At 37.8% G+C, this 26,353-nt stretch overlaps 1 pseudogene; it reads left to right on the forward strand.

The window, feature by feature from the left end:
- LOC127644513 (piezo-type mechanosensitive ion channel component 2-like) overlaps nucleotides 1-26,353 on the forward strand; it is a 125,002-nt pseudogene that overhangs the window by 92,610 nt on the left and 6,039 nt on the right.

A 26,353-nucleotide genomic window follows, 5' to 3' on the forward strand; every position in this document is an offset into this window, starting at 1 on the left:
GTGTCCTTCTGATTACCAGATTACCAGTTATGTGCTTAGACCACTACACCACAACCAGTCCAATCAGATGGAGATTTATTGTGAGGGCTTGTTTAAGAGCCCGTTAATGTACAGCTGCGTCAGACATGCTTGTGTTGCGTCTCGTGTGCATTGCGTCATACATATAAAATGTTTAGTTCACTGTTTCAAGTTAAATATAGTTTAATACTCAATCTTTAAACACATCTTGAGATCCCTTAGATCACATTTGCACTCCTTCGAGTGTTTTGAATGCAAGAACGTAACGCATGTTTGTGTTGTGGGTTGTTTTCTTCACTGTGTAAACTGTGTGTTGCTCGTACAGCTGAAATTTAAATTAATGCCCCCTGGAGTAAACAGGTGGTACTACAAGCTTGCATTTCTCAGAAATTTCTCAGGGAAGCATGCGATTAATTTTTTTAATACGTTACTTTTTGTATATATATATATATATATATATATACATCTTTAAAGTCTGCAATTAGATCCATCGCCTCACCTTCATCATCTCAACCATAAGTTGTGATAGAGATTTTACATTTAGGGATGAACGGCAGCAAATAACAAAAATTTTCACTTTAAAAAACAAAACCATGACTTGAATGATGTTTATGTCAACTAGTTCATTTATTTCAACCATCTGAATGAACTGACTTACTAAAATGAGTTCCCAATGCGAAATCTAAGAGAATTGAAATATGTTATGCATTTCAGAATATGATGTGTATGTTTTTAATCATATATTTTATTGGTTACAATATGAGTAAGTAGCTACTTATGAAAAATCCACCTATTTGCTCACCTGGCTGTCCAAGAGAATTGGCAATTTCTCTCCAACGCTTCTCTTTCTCCACCCGGTTGTGGGACAGTTCAGAGGAAACATTAAATAGGCGCTGGTGCTCCTGCCAATTTTCCTCCATTTCTTCTGTCCAATGAGACTTTCTTGATGCTAGATGATGTTCTGTTGCATGTAGTGTACACTCATTAGTTGCGTCACGTCACTGGTTTCTACAGAAGCATATATCATTGCTGAACGTCCTCACGGCTCATAGTAGGACAGTCTAACAATTTTCACATCCGAAATCCTACTGTTGTGCTCTTTGGACAAAATCACTCAACTCTGGCTATAATAAGTTATCCGGCTTATAATACAAGAATCAACACATTCAGTTTGACAGGCTTGTGCTTATGTATCCATAACTGAGTGATTTCTTTGGTCATTTTGAATGCATTAATTTAGGATGGACCGTATTAAGACGCGGCAGGAGAAGTTCAAGAGAGGGAAGGAGAAGATGCTCAGTTTGTCTCAGGAGTCTGGAGAAGGACAGAAACTCTTTCCACCTGATGGCGAAAACGAGGATGATGATGATGGTATGATGTTTATCATGAGAGGAAGGGTGCATGTTTGATAGAAAAGCGTTTTAATTAGAGCAACATTACCATCAGAACAGGAGAAAACAAAGTCAGTTCTCTCAAAGCAAATATGTGTTAAATTCACTCTGTTTTAGCTACTCAGTGGCCCTGAAAAGTGTTTGGACACTTAGGTCACATTTGAAATAAATGTGCATGTCCTTGTAAAACTGTATATAACAAAATATTAAAGCAAGTGGCATTTATTTGAAAGAAAGTTAGCACGCTTTTCAAACAAATGCTTTCGCAAAAAGACGCAAGTGACTTTTTGGGGCCAATGTATCTCCTTAATACACTTTATAAGATACCCAAGGATCATTTTGACACTTTGGATAGAAAGTAGTGCTTTTATTAATGCTCTGACATTTCATTTGCAGAGAAAAAGACAAATAAGATGCCAAAAAAGCAGTGGTGGAGGCCGTGGGTTGACCATGCATCCAGTAGGTTCCTCACATGTTCCTCTGCTCTAATTTCTCCTTGTGTTCTTGAACAGAAGTCAGAAGATTCCCATAATGCACCTGTGCTCTGTTAGACTGTTAAACAACAGACATGCCATCCAGACTTTAGACTTTTCTACATCTTTTTAAGGCTGTTTTACTTTGGGGCTGTTATTTATTTTTTACAAATAGTTATTAACCATCAGTGTCAAATACTAGAAAGATTTGAAGTCCGAGCTGCGTTACAATTAAAGTTTACACATCAATTACTTATTTGCTGTTCAGAACTTGCTATGCCCAGTCACGGTGATGTTATGAGAAGAAAGCAGGATAGATACTGTTATTCTATAACTAACAATAAGAGTAATATGTGGTCAAATGTACATTTATTCATTTGGCAGACGCTTTTATCCAAAGCGAAAAGAGGAAAACATCAGCGAATCATCTTAAGGAGACATTGGCATGAAAAGTGCCGTATTACAAAGTTTCACTATCATCATAATAGTACACAAAACAGATTTAAGTAATGTTTAACTAAATTAAATGAATGAAACTATTTTATTCAACTTGAAAAAAATGTTTTTGTTTGAATAGCAACATTCTCTAACTGAAGAATCCCCCATATTCATTATTTGCCGTGTATTTTTTGTAACATTTCTCACATGTTTGCATCTTTTATAGCAATTGTATAAACATTCTCGTCCGTTTATCTCTCAGTGGTTAGAAGTGGTGATTATTACCTGTTTGAAACTGACAGTGAAGAAGAGGAAGAGGAGGAGAAAAACGAAGAACCTCCTAAGAAATCAGCTTTTCTGGTAAGAGCGCAGCTGCTCGCCTGCCGCACCTTTCATAGAGAACAGAGTATTGCCTGGAGCAGGCTCGGGTAACATTCAGAATTGAAGGGAATGCCTTTTGCGTACAAATTTAATTCCTGAATGTGAATTGAGGGAGTAAACAGGATGCAGAATTGCCATTTAAAAACTGAAATAAATGCACATAACTACTACAGTACGTGGATTTTAATAATGATATATTTTTTAAATGACATTCATACAAATTTGTATTTAATTTATATTAGGGCTGTCAATTGATTAACATTTTTAATCGAATTAATTACACAGTGTCCCAATTATTTAATCGCATTTAATCGCATATACAAATATTTGCTGAGAAAGCCCCTCAACAATAATCCAATATATAATAATGAAATAATTATACATAGTTATCTTTATATATATATATATATATATATATATAAGATATTCAGATAATTAAAATGCATTACATTCCTGTAGCAGAAGAGTTCATCATTAATAAAACAATACAAAAAGCGGCTTTAGAATACAATGTATTGTTTATTACCATATTATTGATCATAACTCAATCATTGACACACAGTTCATCAATCCATTACACAAGTGAATTTGTCAATCAGTTGGAGATTTATTATGAGGGCTTGTTTAAGGACCGTCAATGTACACCTGCGTCAGACATGCTTGTGTAGCGTCTCGGGTGCGTTGCATCATAAACATAAAATGTTTTAGGTCACTGTGTCAAGTTAAATATAGTTTAATACTTAGAAGAACACATCTTGAGGTCCATTAGTTCGAATTTGCGCAAGTTTTTGAACGCAAGAATGTAACGCAAGTTTGTGTTGTTCTGCTGATGGTTTTCTTCTTCACTGTATAAACTGTGTGTTGCTCATACAGCTGAAATTTCACTCACTGCCCCCTGGAGTAAACAGGTGGTACTACAAGCTTGCATTTCTCAGCAATCTTCCTTATTACGGTCCGCGATTAATTGCGTAATTTTTTTAACGCGTTATTTTTAATCAAATTAATCACACTGTATTAACGCATTAAATCGACAGCCCTAATTTAAGTATAAACTTTACTTTAATGGATCACAGCGGGAGATTTATGAATTTTCCAGACTGCTCTAACTCAAAATATTATATAATTAAAAGATTGTTTTGATGTTAGTATTTATTTTTATAAGGTTATCAGAATGGCTGGGATTGTTTGTTTTAAGAGTACTGAACCTAGTATAGAGAAATATGTCTGAGAAAAATGCATTCTGCATATAATGGAAATAATAGTTATAATTAGTAGTATAAGTATTTCAGTTTTGGTGCAATATTTGCATTGGACTATTGACATTTCTCTATTGTGTGCTTGTGTTGAATATCTTTTAATCATAATTCAGTAAATTGCTCTTCCTGTCATTCCAATTCAATTCCAGTAATCCCTTAATGAAATGAAATTACCGATTCATTGTTACTTGCATTACATACAAGTAATCCCATTAAGCAATAAGTAAGATATTTCTTGTTTACAGACATTGTTCAATCCAATTAATACCAATGTTGGGGAAATGAACCAGAGTTGCAATTAAACGTTTGAAGGATTTCAGGATTCTGATGCACTGACTCTCTCAATATCTCTCCCTGATTCTTTCCCCTCTCAGCGAGCAATCAGAAGGTTTGCTTCGGCCCTCGTGGCTTTACCCCGATCAATCATTAAACTGCCCAAAACTGTACTTCAGTATATAATCAGAGCGGCCAAGGTATCACACGCCATCTGTGTTCTGCTCTTATATCTGTGTTTGTTGATGGTGTTTCATTCATAACATGCTTGGTCGTCTTTCCATTTCATGTTGTTCCAAACAAATGTATCTTTATATATTTGTAGTCGATTTAATTTATGTCGAATTGAAATATTGACTCAAATGAATGGAATGGAAAAGCTGGCCCACACTGGGATTTTTGTGTCTTTGCTTTTTGTGGTAGTTTTGGGCAAGGTACTTGAGATCTTTCCTTTTCTGTCTTCTATCTATTTATTATCATTTACAGTATTATACAGTATATATATATATATATTGCCACTAAAGGATGTGGTTTACTCCACTATTTTCTATATATAACCACAAAAACATCAAAACATTTTACATATTTTATACTCAATGCTTAAATCTTTCAATCAGTGGAGCAAAGCACAATTACTGTCTTGAAAATCGATTTTTATTTTATTTATTTTTTTCAGTTGCCCGAATTCAAACAACTCAATCAAATTTCTAAATACTATATACACTCACATTGCTTATAATCAAATCAGTCTCAAGATTTGGAAAATTTTGAAGACAAATAGTTGTTTGTATTCACTGTTGTGTATTTTGTATAATGCATAATGCTTGCTTATCCAGGGTTTGAGACAGAAATAGCCTCTTCAGGGAATAAAATACAAATTCACGGTCTCAATGTTTAAAAAAATCTTTCTTGCTTTGTATATTTGGATATATTTGAATCACAGATTGAATTTTGACTTATTTCCTGAAATGGCTGTACAGCAGCATATTGTTATATTTATGATTGTCAAACACTTTATTCGAATACTACTAGAATAGATGAGTTGATATAAGTGTTATTCTATAGTTTGTGTATCATGCCTGGATTACCAACTCTAAAACTGCCCTGAAAGAAAGAACCAAACGGACGCGCCATTTCTGGAAGAGATACGGCCACAGACATAGAAAAGACAAGAAAGAAGGTACAGAAATCTGCTGTAAATATCTTTTTATCTTCAGAGTATTTTGCCCTACAAAGATAAACTGCTGTTACTATGCCAACACTGAAACTGAGAAAAATTTTGTTTTTTTGATCGTCCAGCCAAATGTGCAATATGCCATTTTCACACAGAGTAAAGTTAAGCCAATTACTTTGTAAAAACAAACAAAAATTGTGTGTAGGTCACGTGGCGCTGGAGATCGATGAAGAAGATCGCCGGAGTTCAGAGGAAGAAAAAACGAAGGGAGAAGGTGCGTTCGTGAAAGACATTTGAACTTCGTTCTACATTTGCTCATATGTCAAAGAACTTCAGACAAACCTCCTAACTTCAACATCTCACTTCCTGTAGACAACATCATCAAGAGAGTTTTCAAAATCATTAAGTTCATGTGGGTTCTGTTTCTGACCACCGTTGAGAGTGTGACCCGATGGCTGAACTCCGTCTGCAGAGAATACATCAACATCTCTACCATTCTGCGCATTGAACGCTGCATGCTCACAAGAGAAGTGAAAAAGGTTCTCGGCATACACTACTATCTTTAATATATATATATATATATACATCACAATAGCCAATTCTGTGTCTGAGATTTGTAGTAGTCGTCCACTATGCAATATCTAAAGAAAAGAGTGGCCGATGGCTGATATAATGCCGATATATATAAATGTAAATATTGTTCAACCGATTTTTATTTTTATTTTTAGAGCCAATACTGATATCTAAATACTGATATCTGCTTTGATTATTCTGATATTTGGGACACAGTTATCAGCTGATAATGATATATCTGCCAAAGAAATCATCCTGGCCGATATATCGGTCTGTCGCTATATGTTATAAATATAAATATTATTAGTATGCTATATCACAATAGCCAATTCTGTGATTGAGATTTGTAGTAGTTGACTAAAATGAAATATCTAGAGAAAAGAGTGGCCGATGGCTGATATAAAACCGATATTTATAAATATATGTCAACTAATGTGTTTTTATCAAACAGCCAATACCGATATCTAAATACAAATATCTGTTTTGGTTAATCAGCCAATTGGGACAACAATCATATGAGATTGGGCATTTCTATGTAGTAGTCGACAATATGCACTATCTATAGAAAAGAGAGCCCGATGGATGATATAATACCGATATATATGAATATTTGTCAACCGATATTTCTTTTTAGAGCAATACCGATATCTAAATACTGATATCTGTTTTGGTTAAGCTGCCCATTGGATTGACAGTTATACATACAGTAATTGGGAAACACTTCTATGTAGTAGTCGACCAATATGCAATATCTATAGAAAAGAGTGGTCAATGGCTGATATAATACAGATATATATATATATATATAAATATTGGTCAACTGATGTGTTTTTTTTTAATATCCGATACTGATATCTAAATACCTGTATCTGGTTTTGGTTAAGCTGCCAATTGGGACAACAATTACACGTAATTGGGAAACACTTCTATGTATTAGTCGACATATATGCAATATCTATAGAAAAGAGAGCCCGATGGCTGATATAATACCGATATCTAAATACTGATATCTGCTTTGATTATTCTGATATTTGGGACACAGTTATCAGCTGATAATGATATATCGGCCAAAGAAATCATCCTGGCCGATATATCGGTCTGTCGCTGTATGTTATAAATATAAATATTATTAGTATGCTATATCACAATAGCCAATTCTGTGATTGAGATTTGTAGTAGTTGACTAAAATGAAATATCTAGAGAAAAGAGTGGCTGATGGCTGATATAAAACCGATATTTATAAATATTTGTCAACTAATGTGTTTTTATCAAACAGCCAATACCGATATCTAAATACAGATATCTGTTTTGGTTAATCAGCCAATTGGGACAACAATAATATGAGATTGGGCATTTCTATGTAATAGTCGACCAATATGCAATATCTATAGAAAAGAGAGCCCGATGGCTGATATAATACCGATATATATATATATATATTGGTCAACCGATTTTTATTGTAATTTTTAGAGCCAATACTGATATCTGCTTTAGTTATTCTGATATTGGGACATAGTTTCAGCTGGTGATGATATATCGGCCAAAGAATTCATCCTGGCCGATATATCGGTCTGTCACTATATGTTATAAGTATAAATATTATTAGTATCTGTGGCAGGGCGGAAGGGGGGGCCGGGTTGTGATTATACACACCCGGTCCCTTATCAGGTTAATTATGCCTCTGAGAGGGATAAAGGCCGATGGCAGACGGTGGTGCGACAAGAGAGATAGTTTACGGACATGTCCGTCGTGTGTGTGTTTGTCTTTTGTTTCAGTTTACCAATTAAACTATTATTTATATTATCAAGCCGGTTCTCGCCCCCCAAAAAAAGCAGATATCTAAATACTGATATCTGCTTTGGTTATTCTAACAGTTGGGACACAGTTTCAGCTGGTGATGATATATCGGCCAAAGAAATTATCCTGGCCGATATATCGGTCTGTCGCTATATGTTATAAGTATAAATATTAATAGTATGCCATATCACAATAGCCAATTCTGTGACTGAGATTGCAGTAGTCAACTAATATGCAATATCTAGAGGAAAGAGTGGCTGATATAATAACAATATATATCAATATATATAGAAATATTTGTCAACCAATGTGTTTTTTTTTGTTTTTTTGTTAAATAGACGATACTGATATATAATACCAATATATGTTTTGGTTAATCGGACAATATTTACACATTTATCAGCTGTTGACAATATATCGGCCATAAAAATCATCCTGGCAGATACATTGGCTTGTCACTGCATGTAATATAATTTAGAAAAGGATAAAAAATTTGCTGACATAACATGAACACTTACGTTCCACAAAATTTACCAACAATTGAAAGAAAATGTGTGTGATTTATTTACAGGGCTGTCAATAGATATTAAAACTGTGACATGGCGGATAACCACTTTAGTTAATCACCCAGCAGGCATAGCCAATAATCTCAAAATAGCCAAATATCAGCTAATTATTCGGCCTAGCCAATATATCCGTTTGTCATTAATCCACTGTAATCTATGTCTTTTAGGGCAACGTGCCATCCCGTGAGAGCATTCAAATGTACTATCAGAAGCAAATGAAACTGACCACGTCTCAACAGTCCAGTCTGGACCAGATTAGTGACGAGGACTCTGGCTCACACAGAGAACACCACAGAGGAGTCGGACACAGTATGGACTCCTTCGCTTCCAGAGACAGCATCTCCAGGTTTTTTACAGACTGAAGCTCTTTTAAATGGTTTTTATGTTGTGCTGATTTATACTGTTTAGTTCACATTAATATACAGTAAATTTTACATAATGTAAATATATAATAGAGTAATAAAGTTCCACGTTACAAAATTACACAGACGCAAATGAGTCAGTTGATGACGTGCAGTTATAGTATTGAGCTATAAACTAAATGTGGATTGCTCTGCTTAGATAATTTGGCTTTTTGAGAATTTGATGAGAAATGTTTGAGTTCATATTGAAATCTGCATGATTTTTCCCTAAACCACTTAAACGCAAACCACTCCCCTGTAACGAATGAGGCTGGTATCCCTTCAGCCGACCACCAGAGGGAGCCCTCTCCTCAATACTGATACTGAATTGATTTCTTCTATGGTGACTTCCTGTTTGAACCATATATAAAGCAACGCTTTTCCATTGTTACTTTGCGAAGGATTGCCAGTTTCCTGTTTTATTGCCTACTTGTTATGAGCATTGTGCCTGCTTTACTGGATTATCAAATTTGGATTACTGTTTGCTCTGTTTGCCTGGTTGTACCTGTTAACAACTTCTTGCCTGCTTCACAACTTCGTCTCCGCCTTCTGTTTTTGATGTGTTTGCTGATTGTAAGTAAACTTCTATCGGGAAGACACGAAGACTTGAGTGAAGTTTAAGATGCCATTTATTTTATAAATGTAAAACAGGAAGTAATGTCTCTCTCTTTGGCGTAGGCCCCGTCTGGCACTCAAAGTGATTTGTACCGGAACCGTCATGTCGGAGATAGCCTACCTCCTGCCGGAGATAGGAGGCAGGGGCGAGGAGCCTACCCCCGTGCGGGACAGGGCTCAACTGGTGGTGGTGGGGTGGTGGAGGTTGCCGTGTTAGCGCACTGAAACAGCAATGTGATAGATTGTGAGCAGATTTATAAAGCGACAGCTTGCATGTGATTGGCTAGGAATTACCCAGCTAACGGTGTTATGATGTACAGCTGCTAGTCTTCCCGCTAGAACTACGCTGCGCTTCCATTTCCTGCATTTTTATTCTACCTTCACCTCCATGTTGAGTCACTTACAGCCCCGCCGTCATGACTAAACCCTTAGGAACCTTTTCATTGTCATCTCAATCACAGTGCTGATTGGGCACAAAAGCAATGCCAAGTGGGATTTGTTTTTATATTAAATTCTCAAAAATAAAAATGCCACATTATGTACTATTTACAAATGAAAAAAACCTTAAAAAGGAGCATAGTGCATGTTTTTTTTCTGTGCACTTGCTGGCGTTAACCAGTGTCCAAATAAATAGGGGGAAAACAAACATAAAAAACCTTTAGGGGAAAACGAATAAACCGGGACCGGGTTTGGAATAACAGGATCAAAATGTGACAGGAAACCGACAGGCAAGAGCAACTGGAATAAACGCGCACACATGACTGGAAACAAGACGAACTGGCACTGGATGGCAAACACGAGGAGACTAAAATAGTGAGAGAAATAAAATGGGATAACAAGACAGGGCAGGTGTGACTAATAAACTAATAATGGACAAACAAGGTGGCGGGGTATGATGTAAGACCGAGAGACATGCGGCGATAGAGAAACAAAACAAAGCCATGTACTCTCACAAGACAACAAAACACCCGAATGGCATGAGCGCACATCGCCAAGACAATTAGGCAATATATGCCCATGCCAACGTCATGACAAACATGACGAGAGAATGCGTAGCAATGCCAAACAAAGCGATGCGACGCATTCACACACTAAATGAAACCTGAGTGTACATCGCAAAGCAAACGCAACACGATACACACAACAGGCGACACAAACAAGACAGGACACCTGTGCGAGAGTTCAGCCACACACACCCCTGACACCTTAAAACCGAAGTGACCGAACCTCAGCACAACATGAAGACAGCTCATGCTAGTACGATGTGAGAGAGACGAACTATTGATGCAAGTGCATGCTGCCAAGATGACATAAGCACGATGCACCCACGTCAATAACATACAGACATGGAGCACGAGTGTCCGGATCCCAACACAGACTGAGGCTGAACCAGACAGGAAGTCAGGATCCAGACACCATGCAAGACGGGCAGAAGGTCCTGTCAGACAAAAACCCAGACTGACAGAGGGACAGGACCTTGACAGACTTAATACAATGAAAATGAAAAAGAAAAACTCACATTGAATTCTTCAAAAACCAACAAGCAATTTTATTGTTTGTCAGCATCGAATCCATTAACAATCTTTCTGAAGTCTTTCTGAGATGACCAATGAAAACATTCTTGAGGGTTTACTTACGACTGCGGGGCGTGATTTGCGCTTAAGTGGTTTGGGACAAATCACGCTTGCAATCTGAAAGACATTGTTGATTGACATCTCTTATGAAACACCAGATGAGACATGCTTGAGATTTCTGGCCATTTCATCTCATGATAGATCTTTTCTCTGGGACAGGACACTCTTTGCCTGTCAATCGTAAATAAAGCAACACCACATTTCGATTTCATTGTAGTTTGTTCAAGAAAAAGTTGATGTGCAATGTTTATTTAACTCTTCCTCATCTAACGTCCTTCTTCAAATATTCAATTACACATTGTGTTATATATACAGTACTTGGACAGACAGATGAAGACTGTAGCTTGACAACTTAAAAACCTGCTGTAGCTTGATTATATCCGCGCATGTTAGCATATAGTATCATTCTCATTTCATCATTTTCATTGTGTTATTTTTCCACTCATGTCATCCGTCCATCGATCAGCGCATACACAGAAGCCACAATGCTGTTTTCTCGCCAGTCCACCCTGGATGATTTGGACGACATAACTCTGAATATTCCCAAAACCAGTGAACGAGCTCGTCCCAAACTGCGAAAAATTTACAGCCTGGACATGTCCACCTCCTCGGCAGACAGCGGAAGCAGTGCTATCTCCAGGTGCTGAGCTCATAAACACCTTCATTCCATTCATCCTCACCCACCACATATAATATACTCTCCTAGGCCAATATTTACTCATATTCTACATATCATTTTGCTACATTTTGGACAAAAATTTGGACTAAAGAAGTTTTCAAAGATGCCATACAAATCATACGTTTATCCTAAGTCCTCATCAACTCACTTCCATGCCTATTTGTGTTTCTGTGGTTTTGTTTCCAGTGAGGCCACACAATGTGTCACTCTTCTCTCACGGCAAGGAACCAATGACACGATAGATGAGGTTGAGGACGAGCAAGACCACATGAATGTCGACAAACTGGAAGTGAAGGATGAAGGGAAAGATTTGAAACTCCAGCCTAGTGAAGATAAACCTGAAGATGAAGTTAGAGAGGAAGGGACTCAGGAAGTAGATGAGGAAGTGACAGAGGGTGGTCCATGGGTTCCAGTAGAGCTAGAGGAAGTAGATAAAGATGTTCAGGTCTCTCAATGGAAGTGTGAGGAAGAGCAGTTTGCTATTCAAGATGAGGAGGTTGAACTTCCTCTCCAACGGGACGATGGCAAGTCATCGGGACTTGAGAATGAGCAAACAGATCCTGCAAGCAGGCAACTTTTTACACCAGATACCGACTTCCCCAACATATCAGATGCAGACTTGCCACCCAGCTACAGCAAGGCCGTGAGCTTCGACCGGCTGTCTGTGAGCTCAGACGAAAGCGACGGTGACAAACGACTGATGGGGATGACCCCTGAAAGCAGATCTGACCTGGATGAACCTCTGCTACCCTCTATGACCAAGGAGCTGACCGCCAGCGAACTGCTACTTAACAAGTAAGTAGTGCGACACATGTGCGACATGTAACATATCCCAAATAATTCCAAATCACAGTCTTTTTGCTTTTGTTCTAAAGCTTCTTTTCGAGTGTCAGGTAATGTTTCTTTGGAATTAATTATCATGTGCCACCAGGAACAGAGATAAATGACAGACTGTTAAAAACTTGTTACAATCTGTTGTTATTGCTGATAGCACTATAGATTCATTTAAGTGTGTCTGATTTGTCTTTACTCTTTCATTGCTCAACGGACATGACCTGGATTGGTTAGAAAACTCAATCACTGCAAAAACATGCTGTATATACAATACTTTGAAGCAACAAGAGTAAACAGGACTTAAATGAAACACCGTAATTGTCCGTCTCGATTAATTATGCAGCCCTTTTATGCAGCCATGATTTGAGATCTGCAAAACTTCACATTGAGTGGCTACAGGAAGTAATTAGGGATGAGGCACCTCTTTTAATTGTTAGTTTTCTTATTATTATTTTCTTGGCTTGGAGTCTATGTCAGCCAGGGCTGTACTGGTAATCTGGCATACCGGGCATTTTCCCATTGGGCCGATGGATTTTGGGGCCGATCAGGGGTGGACTGGCCAATGGGAGAACCGAGAGGGCCGGTGGGTCAGCCGCGAAATGTGCCGAATGGGCTGCGATAAGCTCAAATGAGCCGCCGTGTTATGCAGAACGGACCACAAAACGCTTCTGCGATATGCAGAAAAGGACAGGGAAATGTCCTTGAATCGAACCACCAACCCTGCGATTAGGAGTAGTGAAACAAAACTTGGTATATTTCATCGCAAACATGATCCGATGGTACATGCACCGTTTTTGCACAGTGCCACCTACTGGTCAAGAGATATGAAAAATGTATATTTTTTCTTATGACTTCAAAGCAAACTATAACTGAATAGTCGAATGATACCCAATGTCCGAGGTCTGTCACATTGGGCATCGGCCATTTTGAATTTTGTCAAAAATTGCTGTATTTCACTAACTTGTTGGCATATCATTACGAAGCTTGGTATGCGTTATCGGCAACATGTCCTGAGGATACCTATGAAGTTTGGGGCCAGTGCCACCTTGTGGTCAAAAAATATAATGTTTAAAAATGGTGTGGTTGGCCTCGTAATTGCTGCTTACAGCTATATTTTAATGAATCTCTGTGGTCATTAAAAATCCCAGGACACTTCTCGTAAAGAGTAGGGGTGTAACCCCGGTGTCCTGGCCAAATACCCCCCATTGGCCCCTATCTACCATGGCATCGTATTAATCTCCATCCTTGAATTGGCTACATAACTATACTCTCTCCTCTCCACCAATAGCTGGTGTGTGGTGGGTGTTCTGGCGCACTATGGCTGCCGTCGCATCATCCAGGTGGATGCTTCACACTGGTGGTGGTTGAGGAGGTTCCCCTTATACTATGTAAAGCACTTTGAGTGCCTAGAAAAGCGCTATATAAATGCAAGGAATTATTATTATTATTATTATCATTATATTTTAATCTATATATTTGCTTTTATCATTCCCATTGTTCTTTAGAATGTTCTATGACGAGGAACTGGAGAATTCCGAGCGATTTTATAAGTCCCAGCCGCTGGGTCTGCAGCTCTGCTATGCTCTCTATAACTTGCTGGTGGCACACTCTGAGATGGTCTGTTACCTGGTGATCATTCTCAATCACATGATCTCTGCATCCATGGTAACACTTGTGTTGCCCATCCTCATCTTCCTGTGGGCGATGCTGTCGGTTCCTCGACCCAGCAAACGGTTCTGGATGACCGCCATTGTCTTCACAGAGGTAAGGGTTATTTTTTTGTAAATGCCTTAAAATGTTCGACACCTGATGTTTAAATCAAACGGGGTCTGGTTATACAAGTAAAAATCCCATTGATTTTCTTCATATGGGAATTGATTTTTAACGATAACTAATAAAACTTTAAAGACAGACCTACCGTAAACTTTAAGCTTGTTAATAGATGGTTTTTCATGCTTTTCTTTAAGCCATCTGACCATGTTATTTCCAAAAGTCGTGTTTAATAGTGAAATTACATTTACATTTATGCATTTGGCAGATGCTTTTATCCAAAGCAACTTACAGAGCCCTTATTACAGGGACAATCCCCCCGGAGCAACCTGGAGTTAATTGCCTTGCTCAAGGACACAATGGTGGTGGCTGTGGGGATCGAACCAGCAACCTTCTGATTAACAATTATGTGTTTTAGCCCACTACACCACCACCAATCCACCAAATTCCTGTTGAAGAACTACACTACCCATGATTTTGAAGAGAATCAGAGAATCATGGCATACAAAGCACACCAAAAGAGCTGTGCAGTGACAACAAATTATCCCTAGGCCACCCCAAGCACTAGATAAGCAATTAATCGAATGGATCGAAAACAGCGGCATGTGATGCAACAGTCAAAGATGTCAGTGTAGTGCATGTTTACATGTAAAAAAACAGCACATACAGATGCCAAAAATGTGTTCGATGTGAATGGCCCACAACATACAGTATATGTATGGAACAGAAACATTCTGTACCTACGCTCTAAACCTTCCAAATTGTTTTTATATATGCAACTTTTACACAAAAATATGAATTTATTCCAATGTATTAGTAAATATTTGTTTTTTCTTTCCTCCAGGTCATGATCGTCATCAAATACTTCTTCCAGTTCAGTTTTTTTCCATTTAACCAAAATCTGGAGGTGAACAATAAGAAACCGTTTCACCCGCCCAACATCATCGGTGTGGAGAAGAAAGAAGGTTACGTGCACTATGACTTGGTCCAGCTGCTGGCACTGTTCTTTCATCGATCCATACTAAAGGTTTGTACTTCAGTTTCTCACGTAATTCCTTAAAGGAATAGTTCACCCAAAAAGAAAAATTCTGTCATCATTCACCCTCATTTACAAACCTGCATAACTTTTCTACGCAGAATGGTAGGGACTTACAGCCTCCTTTTTTTCAAACAATGAAAGTGAATGGTGACCAGGGGTGTAAAGTAACTGAGTACTTTAAGTACTTAAGTATTATACTTAAGTATTATTTTTGGGGGGGGTTTGTACTTTACTCGAGTGCAATTTAAACAGAATACCTGTACTTTTATTTCATTACATTTCCAAAGAAAAAATTGTACATTTTACTCATTTTTGCATCTCATTTTCTTTCGTCTTTCTGGACTGATGCCGCGTTTTCACTGCATCCGACAGATGACAGATTGACAAATGGCAGAGTGTCACATGGTGGCTCTGTGGAGTTCTGACCATGTGCAGAGGCAGAATTTTGGATCTTATTTGAGCTTCGAATACGTTAAAATATTTGTGCGACTAGACTGTATGTGACCACCCGACTAAATGTGATGTATTCATTCAAAACTATGAGCACGAAGTAAGAAACACTGACGGTTTTTGTCCTAAACTTTATTCTAAACGCCTGCTACTGATACAGATGTTGTAAATATATATAGAATCAAAAGGCTTTTGTAATTAAATGTGTTCATGTCATTTATTTCTACACTTGCCTTCGTATTTAAATCAAATCTATGAATTTTGTCTCCCTATTTGGATTGTTATCGTTGTTGTTGTTGTTGTTGTTAGGCAACAACTAATTATAATAATAACAACCATAAAACTAGCAATTATAATGAGGATAATAATGATAATAAAAATTATGGAATCTGAGTAATAATAATAATTATGAATTTTATTGAATTCATTCATCTGCTCAACAGCAAGGTTTGGTAGCAAACCTCAGAAAACAATCACAAAACCAACAACATTACTAACTTTCCTCAAAGCTTATTTTTTTTAATCTTTCTCTTTGTCTCAAGGGGTTGGGAGCTCTGACATCACAATTCGTACACTCTTCAGGACTCGTACCACGTTTCTTTGCATCGCATATGCCAGTAGTTCTCAACCATTTTGACTCCAAGGCCCCCAATTGTCTGAGAAAATATTCGAAGGCCCCCCAATGTAGATATTCGTATTATAAGATGTTTCCTCAGATACTTCTACTGTAGTGATGACAAAACTTGTTTTTCGAAGTTTTGTAATGTAAGAAACTACTAGCGTGAATGGATTCAAATACATTTTGTGATTCCAGAAATGTCTAGAACTGTATGTTATTCATAACAATAAGAGATCTTGAGGCCCCCCTGGAAGTGTGCTGAGGCCCCCTAGTGGGTCCCGACCCCCTGGTTGAGAAACATTGGCATATGCAACACCCTGTCAGCAATTTGATCCAACTGGAAGAAGCTTGTAAATATAGTTGTTATGTAACTCAAGCACAACAGTAAAACTCCCCTCTTGATTTCATTCTAGCAAGTTACTTTTTTTTTTACTTAAGTACAATTTAAATGGTAAATGGTCTGCACTTATATAGCACCTTTTTACCTTAGCAGTATTCAAACGCTTTACACTGTGTCCAGGGCTGGACTGGGAAGAGAAATCGGCCCGGGATTTTAATAGCAACTGGCACAAAAGTTATTGAGTGGTTGGTAATAAATTATTATCTTTATTTGGGGTCTTTTTTTTAGCAAATATTGATATACAGTATGTGTGATTAATTAGATTAATTAATCAACATGTCATAAATTTTATTAAAATCTGATCAAGTCTTTCATCAGTAAACAGCCCAAATTTGGGCTTGCATCATTACAAGTATTTTGAGTATTTTTGATACAAGTATACTTGTCTCAACAACAACAAAAAAGATTATTAATTGTTTTCTCATCATGTGATGGAAAGGGTCCAAATGATGGGCTGTCTGTTGCTCAGGTGGTAGAGCGGGTTGGCTATTATTCACAGGGTTGGTGGTTCAATTCCCGGCCCACACAACTCCACATGCCGAGGTGTCCTTGGGCAAGACAACTGGCAAGACACTGGCTGGCTAGCACCTTGCATGTTGAAGCCATCAGTCCACGTTATTTCAACTTTTTTATTGTATTTGATAGCGCAATATCTGGTGAAGAACTACACTACCCATGATTCTGAAAGGAAACGATCCACCAATCTGATAATCGCTCAAATCAAAGTACACCAAAAGAGCTCTGCAGTGACCGCCCACTCACATGATGCACTGTGAATTACTCAATGGAGTCACTTTTCCTGCACTCTCAAATGACTTATGTATTTGTATATATATGAATATATCTTTTTTGAGATTCTTATAATCAACCACATTATTTCAATAGTTTTGGAGTTTTCCACTGTTTTTTTTATTCAACTTTCAGTTGCAATGCTTCATGGGATTGTAGTTCATTTCCGCATTAAAGACGTTATATTCACAGTCTTGTATGTTCGTCTTTTGGCCGACGTAAAACATTTTTTGCTTTAAATCAAAGCAGTAATGTTTTAATTCACCTCTGAGCTGTTTGGATTGGTACATGGCTCAAAATTCTTTCATAAGGGATTTTATGAAGTAATTAAAATAAGTTTATATTAATATATTTTTCTACAATATCAATCAGATCAGGTCAGATCATGCATCATCCAATATCATTCAGTAGATCAATACAAAAATGCTGACTATCAATTCAACTCAAATGTCAAATAGAAGACATTATTGAATAATGAAAATGTTGGATACAGTTGAGAACATTTACATTTATGCATTTGGCAGATGCTTTTATCCAAAGTGACTTACAGTGCACTTATTACAGGGACAATCCCCCCGGAGCAACCTGGAGTTAAGTGCCTTGCTCAAAGACACACTAGTGGTGGCTGTGGGGATCGAACCTGCAACCTTCTGATTACCAGTTATGTGCTATAGCCGATAACACCACCACCACTCCAGAAGTTCAAAGGTCAAAGCCAATATGGAAGAACAGAACAAAATCACCAATCCCCAAAAGTCACCATATAAGACTAGCTGTTCATGATAAAGTGCCTTTCTTTAGCATCTTTGAATAAACCGGCAATAAATTGATCTTGGATGACGCACGTTTCCGGTCTAGCTATATTTTGAAGCTAGTTTTCCAAAATATCCAAAGACAAACATCAAAAGTAATCTTCATTTAAACCTCATCAAAAGAAAGCTTTATTTGTAGTCTTGTTTAGTTGTTTATCCATTGTTTCTCTTCGACTCAGTGTCATGGGCTTTGGGACGAGGACGACCCTAAACCGTCACGCAAGGAGGCCTGTCTTCATCGGGATGAGTATGAGGACGAAGGGAAGATGGCGGTAGTGATTCCGGCTGAGGAAGATAAGAAGAGTTCTCAAGCGTACTCGCTCAAATCTGTGAATCTTGGAAAGTGCGTGGATTCATCACAGGTGCATGTACTCCTTCATTACCCTGAGCAGCGACCTCACCTGCGATGGAAGAGCACCAGCAGAGGATCGCGCCTCTCGCGGCGTTCGGCCGTACGCTCCAAACGAGGTGAGGGCTTAAGGGTGCAATCAGTGATTTGTTTATCTTTTATTTTTTGCTAGATTCTAAACATTAAAACAGAAATATCAAAAGTAACAATGTAATCAGTTACTTTATACAGACGTTTTATATTGCGTTGCACACTGTTCGAAACCACATTTGTTGGTGATCAGCCATGATGTCTGGGTTTGTTTGTTGACGTTTGATAGCTGGTTTCTTCACAGGCAGTACGAGCACACGGAATAGCATTTGCAAAGAAGACAGCAAGCCGGAAATACCGCAGAAAAGTCGTCAAGAAATTATAATTGAGAAGATTCGAGAACAAATGATTAAAGTGAAGGTTTACATCCTCAAGAAGTAAGTGTGTTGTGTTTCTCTCAGATATGTCACATTTGCGAATGTAATTTGTGCCCTTTCATTATTCATCTTCATATGATTGAAGACATATTGTGATTCTCAGTCTGATATATTTGTCTGAATGTTGTTTGATCTTCTCCTTTCAGGTTGGTTGAGTTGTATAAGCCCATTCATCAGTTTTTCTATGATCTGATCCACCCCGAGTACAGCGCGGTGACGGACGTCTACGTCTTCATGTTTTTGGCTGACACAGTTGATTTCATCATCATTGTCTTCGGCTTCTGGGCATTTGGGGTAAATTTTAACATTTGGAAAGGATGTTGGGGGCAATAAATAACAAATATTTAATGGAATATTATGTGTTTTTCGTTTTGACTCATTCCTTGTTTATTTAAAAATAAAGGCACTTAAACAGGAAGGAAGTTAATGGGGCCGGTCCAGAAATGCTAAAATACAGCCGTGGCCAAAAGTATTGGCAGTGACATAAATTTTGTGTTTTGCAAAGTTTGCTGCTTCAGTATTTGTAGATTACATGTTTCTATGGTATACTGGAAAACAATTATAAGCATTTCATACGTTTTAAAGGCTTTTATTGGCAAAAACATTCAATATATGAGCAGAGTCCATATTTACAGTGTTGGCCCTTGTTCTTCATAACCTCTGCAATTCACTCTGGCATGCTGGATATCAGCTTCTGGGCCAAATCCCGACTGATGGAGATCCATTCTTGCCTTATTAGTGCTCGGAGTTGATCACAATTTGTGGGCTTCTGCTTGTCCACTCGCCTTTTGAGGATTGACCACAGGTTCTCTATGGGATTAAGATCTGGGAATTTGCCTGGCCACGGATCTAAAATTTCAATGTAATGATCTCCGAGCCACTTCATTATTACTCTTGCCTTGTGACATGGTGCTCCATCATGCTGGAAAATGCACAGATCATCACCAAATTGCTCCTGGATCGTTGGGAGAAGTTGCTCTTGACGTTTTGACACCATTCTTCATTCATGGCAGTGTTTTTGGGCAGGATTGTGAGAGAGCCCACTCCCTGTGATGAAAAGCAACCCCACACATGGATGGTCTCAGGATGCTTCACTGTTGGCACGACACAGGACTCATGGTAGCGTTCACTTTTTCTTCTCCAGACTATCGATTTTACAGATGTCGGAAGGGGGCTTCATCAGAGAAAATAACTTTGCACCAGTCTTCTGCTGTCCAGTCCTTGTACTTCCTGCAGAATTTCAGTCTGTCCTTGATGTTTTTCTTGGAGAGAAGTGGCTTCTTTGCTGCCCTTCTTGACACCAGGCCATTGTCCAAAAGTCTTCGCCTCACTGTGATTGCAGATGCACTCACACCAACCTGCTGCCAATATTGAGCTCTGCACTGCATTTTCATGTAAGCATGTGTTAACTCTACGTAGATGAAAGTGGGCTGGTGAAAAAGCGCTATTGGGCTGAGTCAATTGCAATTTAATTCTGAGGTTCTTCTCTGGTTATTGCACGTCTGCGTCCTATTATATAGTCTGTTCCTGGTCAAGCAGTACGTAATGCATTAGAAGAACAGAAATATGGAACATTTATGTCTTGTGTTCTTTTTCGCAATAACTACATACTTGCTGTGAACTCTCATTTCGTCTTCTATTGGAACGCTTAGTTCGCTTAGTGCGCTTTGAGTAAGTGCTTGGTGTGCATACAATTAGTGCGCTCATGAAAATTTGGATAAGACGTAGCACACGGTCACTGCACGTTGCATACAGGACTCATGATGCAAATGCTCATCAGCAGAGTGCTCGAGCACTGAATGTGTGTGGATCAAATGCACAAGTGCAGAATGCGCAAAAGCCCAGAATATTGTTGTGTAACATTAAATACATTTTAGACACATGACATGTGCATACAGCATGTAAATCTGTAGCAGAAGTGTCCCACAGATGAAAGAACGTCATACGGGTTTAAAAATATTTCCCCTTGTCTTACAGAAACATCAGGGAGGTGCAGACATAACATCCACTTTGTCCGAAGATCAAGTTCCCGGGCCGTTCCTCGCCATGGTTCTGATCCAATTTGGCACTATGGTGGTGGATCGAGCCCTGTATCTCCGCAAAACAGTGATGGGGAAAGTGATTTTCCAGGTCGTCCTCGTGTTCGGAATCCATTTCTGGATGTTCTTCATCTTGCCGGGAATCACAGACAGGTAAAGGAATGCTGGGAGCTGAACACTTGAGAGGAAGTCATTACCAAATCACTTAACATGGAAGTCAGTGGTGCTTTCTGAAGTATTTTTCTTCCTAACATCCCTAAAATAAGATGCTTACTTTATGCAAAGTGGAATGAAGACTTTTCTACTGTCTTTTATCTCTCCTTTGCAGGCGTTTCAGTCACAACACTATAGCTCAGTTGTGGTACTTTGTGAAATGTATATACTTCAGCCTGTCAGCGTATCAGATTCGATGTGGCTATCCGACTCGCATCCTGGGCAACTTCCTCACCAAGAGCTACAACTATGTCAATCTCTTCCTCTTCCATGGGTGAGTTAAGAAGGCGATGTCGTATGAGATTTATGTAAACATCACAGAATCTGCTCCAGCTTCCTCAATCAGAGATAAAAGATGAGGATTGAGTGGGATTTGTAACCAGGGGCCCTATTTTAAGAGGATTAGTGTTAAGCACAATGCTCTGCCATAAGTCATAAGCTCAAAGTCAGTGGGCATGGACATGGAAAATTTTGGTATTTTCGTGCAAGCATCAACAACCTCAACAAGGTGGAAAATTACTAGTAGCCTACAAAATTAAACCCTAAATACAACTGTAAATGTACAATAATTATAATACATATATAAACATAACAATAAAAATTATTAAAAAAAATACACCATGACCTCTATAAAGTTTATTACAAGTCTCAAGCGATTACCCCTAAAAAATACCGATTGTCAGGGACATTATTTAATGTTCTGTACTTTCAGAATTTAGACATGAACTTTATTACCACCTATTTGTGGAATCTCCAAACTGCAAATGCAGGAACTGAATTTTGTGCTGAGTTAAGAGGTGGTATTGAAACGTTTTAGCGCAACAACCAATTTCTCTAGAAAAGAGCCAATTCTGCTACATACAATACACCCACAGTTTGCGCACCTACACCAACAAGAGCGCAAGCACTCCCATCCACATCCATTTGTGCTTTGTGTATGGAAATTGCACTTAGAATTAGCGCTCACATGAAAATTGGATATGACATTGCGCACAGTCGTGGCGCGTAGCCCTGCGCTTTGCACGCTCACGAAAATAGAGCCCAAGATGTAAAAATCCATCAACATCAATGTCCAGGAAATGCTCAGTGCATGGTTCCCATCTAGGCAAAATGATGCAAATTTCTTAGCAATGAAGAGTGTCCTCACTTAGCTTTTTTTGCAAACTAGCCGCAAACTTGCTGTACATTTGCCACTCGTTATTTTCACATGCAAATGAGCCACAAATGTTTGCCAGAAGTGTACAGCTCCTGCGTTCAAGGGACTTTGCCTTCTTTTTTTGAAGAGAAATATTTTGGTAATTACATCTCTTTATCACTGTATTTCAAATCAGTGCTATAAAATGGAGTGTTTTCTATTGTTTATACAATTATAAATGTATGGTCAATTTAATGTTGTCACTCTATCCTTTTAACCCTTTATGTAAATCTGGATTGCAGTACAGTAGTGAGAACAGTCGATTGTTTGACATAACTGATACAGAGCACGGTGATCATTGGTTAAGTGCATTTTTTGTGCTCAAGGTTTCGTATGATCCCATTCCTGACGGAGTTGCGTGCCGTGATGGACTGGGTTTGGACGGACACGTCTCTTAGTCTGTCCAGCTGGATCTGTGTGGAGGACATCTATGCACACATCTTCATCCTCAAATGCTGGAGAGAGTCTGAGAAGGTAAGAGAGAAATACGGCATAATAAACCCTACTGAGTCTTACTTAAGCAGATAAGTATGATCTCAGGTAGCATTTGAACTGAAATGACACTCTTAAGTGACTGATTTGGAAAGCTCTACAGTACACAGACAGCAACACTGTGTGTGGGACTAAAAGCATTCCTCACACGATTCGCACGGGAGACTTGACTCATAATTGATTGCAACAGTTTGCTGTTAGCATTACATTTTCGTAAGCTACAGACACGATACATTAATAAACATTAAAAACATAAAACATACCTAAGGTACATAATTGATGCTGCTTAGAACACAGCATAATTATGATCTTCCTACCTTTAGAAACAACCTTTGCATCAGGAACATGGCTATAATACTTTAAAATGCTGTCTATGTAGGCAGCTCACTAGGTTCTGAAAAACACCCAGTGTTTGTGTGTGTTGTGATGTGTTGCAGCGTTACCCTCAGCCTTGCGGGCAGAAGAAGAGGAAGATTGTGAAGTATGGAATGGGTGGAATAATTGTGATGCTGCTCATCTGTATCGTCTGGTTCCCTCTGCTATTCATGTCGCTCATCAAATCTGTTGCGGGAGTCATCAACACTCCACTGGATGTCTCTGTCACTATTAGCCTCGGCGGACTGCAGGTGCACTTTACATTCTAGACAACCAATAATTCTTAATTTTCCTCTGTGTGATGTACTTTACTTTTAGTAAACCCAGAGGGAAAATGTTTATTGCTTGGAGGTTGCTCTTTTATAGCTCAGGAGACTTATGGAGATCTTAGCTGTGTTTTATTTAAGTTTCAACTTTTTTACAGATGTTTCTCCTAAATTCCTTACAAGAGAAAATATTTCATTGCTCAGATGTTGCTCTTTCATAAATCAGAAGACTTTTTTGAGTTCTCAGTTATGTCTCATTTACAGTAGGTATCAACTTTGTCTCAGATGTTTCTCAACAAATTCCTTAAGTGAATAAACTTTTTATTTTTCTCAGAGGTTTCTCTTTCATAGCTCAGGAGACTTCATTGATTTCTCAGTTATGTCTCATTTAGGTACCGCTTGTCTTAGACGTTTCTCATAAAATTCTTTGAGTAAACATTTTATTGCTCAGAGGTTGCTCTTTCTGTACTCATGAGACTTCATTGAGTTCTCAGTTATGTCTCATTTAGGTACCGCATGCCTTAGAAATTTCTCATAAAATTCTTTAAGTGAGTAAACATTTAATTGCTCATAGGTTGCTCTTTCATTGCTCAGGAGACTTCATTGAGTTCTCAGTTATGGCTCATTTAGGTATCAACCTTGTCTTAGATGTCTCTCCTAAAATTCTTTAAGTGAGTAAACATTTAATTGCTCAAAGGTTGCTCTTTCTTAACTCAGGAGACTTCAGTGAGTTCTCAGTTATGTCTCATTTATATATCAACCTTGTCTCAAATGTTTCTCTTAAAATGCAATAAATCAGTAAATATTTTATTGCTCAAAGGTTGCTCTTTCTTAACTCATGAGACTTCATTGAGTTCTCAGTTATGTCTCATTTATATATCAACCTTGTCTCGAATGTTTGTCTTAAAATGCAATAAATCAGTCAATATTTTATTGCTCAGAGGTTGCTCTTTCTTAACTCAGGAGACTTCATTGAGTTCTCAGTTATGTCTCATTTATATATCAACCTTGTCTCGAATGTTTCTCTTAAAATGCAATAAATCAGTCAATATTTTATTGCTCAGAGGTTGCTCTTTCTTAACTCATGAGACTTCATTGAGTTCTCAGTTATGTCTCATTTATATATCAACCTTGTCTCGAATGTTTGTCTTAAAATGCAATAAATCAGTCAATATTTTATTGCTCAGAGGTTGCTCTTTCTTAACTCAGGAGACTTCATTGAGTTCTCAGTTATGTCTCATTTATATATCAACCTTGTCTCGAATGTTTCTCTTAAAATGCAATAAATCAGTAAATATTTTATTGCTCAGAGGTTGCTCTTTCATTGCTCAGGAGACTTCATTGAGTTCTCAGTTATGTCTCAATTAAGTGCTATAGCATTAGTTAAATAATCATAGCTTAGTTAAATTCATTAAATTCTTAGTTATGTCTCATTTAGGTATCGGCTTGTCTCATATTTTTCTCCTAAAATTTTTTAAGAGAGTAAAAATGTAATTGCTCAGAGGCTGCTCTTTCTTAATTCAGGGATATCAACCTTGTCTCAGATGTTTTTACTAAAATGTGTTAAGAGAGTAAACACTTTGTTTATCAGTGGTTGCTCTTTCATATCTCAGGTTACTTCATTTAGTTCTCAGTTATTTCTCATTTAGGCATCAACCTTGTCTTAGATGTTTCTCCTAAAGTTACTTAAGAGAGTATAAATTTAATTTCTCCTGATGCTGCTCTTTCATAGTTCATTTGACCTCATTGAGTTCTCAGTTATGTCTCATTTAAGTATCAACATTTTCTCTGACAGGGACTAAAACTATTTCTATTTATTTTAAATTTTTTTCATTTTGGTTTGTTCCGAGCAAAAACTGTATTTTTTCTTTTCGGTTCAGAAGTTCTGTAGCCTACTTTCTAAAAGGCTACTGGTTAGAACATAATAAAATAATGGTTAATAATGTTAATTTTAAAGTGACAGTACACTGCGCTAAGGAGTGGGTGAAATATCAGTTGCAGTGTTGCCAGATCTCGCAAGAGAAACAAGCAACCTGGTCTGGAAAAACAAGCCCAAAAATAAGTCACTTGCCACACCAAAATAAGCGAAAATAAGCTATACATTTTTTTTCCTGTGTGGTGGATTCATCACTATAGAAATCATAACAAGCATACAGTTAATTAACAGTGAAGTATCATTTTAATTATAGATCTGCTTTCAATCAAAACACAGCAGCATCAAATCTGTATTAATGCATCACATATAACAAAAATTCAGTGAAGAATTTAAACAAATGAGAAATGTTCTTTTTGGTTTTTCTTTCCTGTTTCTACCATTGAAAATTATAGCTGAGTTGTGTCAATTCTAATCCCTCTTTTTAACATTGGTTGAAAAATAGATAGTCCCGTCAAAATATTGTTTTTAAATGCCACAGAGACACAATGTCTACAATTTTCAGGCCTACGAATGGCTTACTTATAGTTGTCTCTGCATATTAAACTGGGATTTGAGAAACCATTTTAAATTTTAAAAATGACACACCATCACAACATCAGCTTTAATGTCTCGTGTTTGTTACATTCTGTTGTTTTGTT

Source organism: Xyrauchen texanus, chromosome 6 (assembly GCF_025860055.1).
Source record: "Xyrauchen texanus isolate HMW12.3.18 chromosome 6, RBS_HiC_50CHRs, whole genome shotgun sequence".
Taxonomy (NCBI): Eukaryota; Metazoa; Chordata; class Actinopteri; order Cypriniformes; family Catostomidae; genus Xyrauchen; species Xyrauchen texanus.